At 72.5% G+C, this 269-nt stretch overlaps 1 protein-coding gene across 3 annotated transcripts in view; it reads left to right on the forward strand.

Annotated features, from left to right (window-relative positions):
* LOC103618571 (beta-galactosidase-1-like protein 2) overlaps positions 1 to 269 on the forward strand; it is a 41,267-nt gene that overhangs the window by 8,104 nt on the left and 32,894 nt on the right. The gene's annotated exons all lie outside the window — the stretch shown is intronic.

Here is a 269-nt window from a genome sequence, read left to right on the forward strand (position 1 = left end):
GTGAGAGGGCTCGTGGTTTGTCCCGGGAGCCAACCCCAGCCTCGCCGCGGGCCCCTGGCTCAGCCTGCTGCTGGCCGTGCCCATCGCAGTCCCTCCGGGAGCGGTCCCTCTCCGGAGTTCCAAACCCACCCGGCGCTCTCGCTCGGGGGACCGCACCTCGGCACGGGGCTGGACCGGCTGAGCCCCAGAGGCCCCTTCCAGCCCCACCGACGCTGTGGTTCCGCGGGAACCCAGCCCCCGCCTCCTCTGTCAGCAGCACTCACAACGCT

Source organism: Corvus brachyrhynchos, unplaced genomic scaffold (assembly GCF_000691975.1).
Source record: "Corvus brachyrhynchos isolate BGI_N302 unplaced genomic scaffold, ASM69197v1 scaffold46, whole genome shotgun sequence".
Taxonomy (NCBI): domain Eukaryota; kingdom Metazoa; phylum Chordata; class Aves; order Passeriformes; family Corvidae; genus Corvus; species Corvus brachyrhynchos.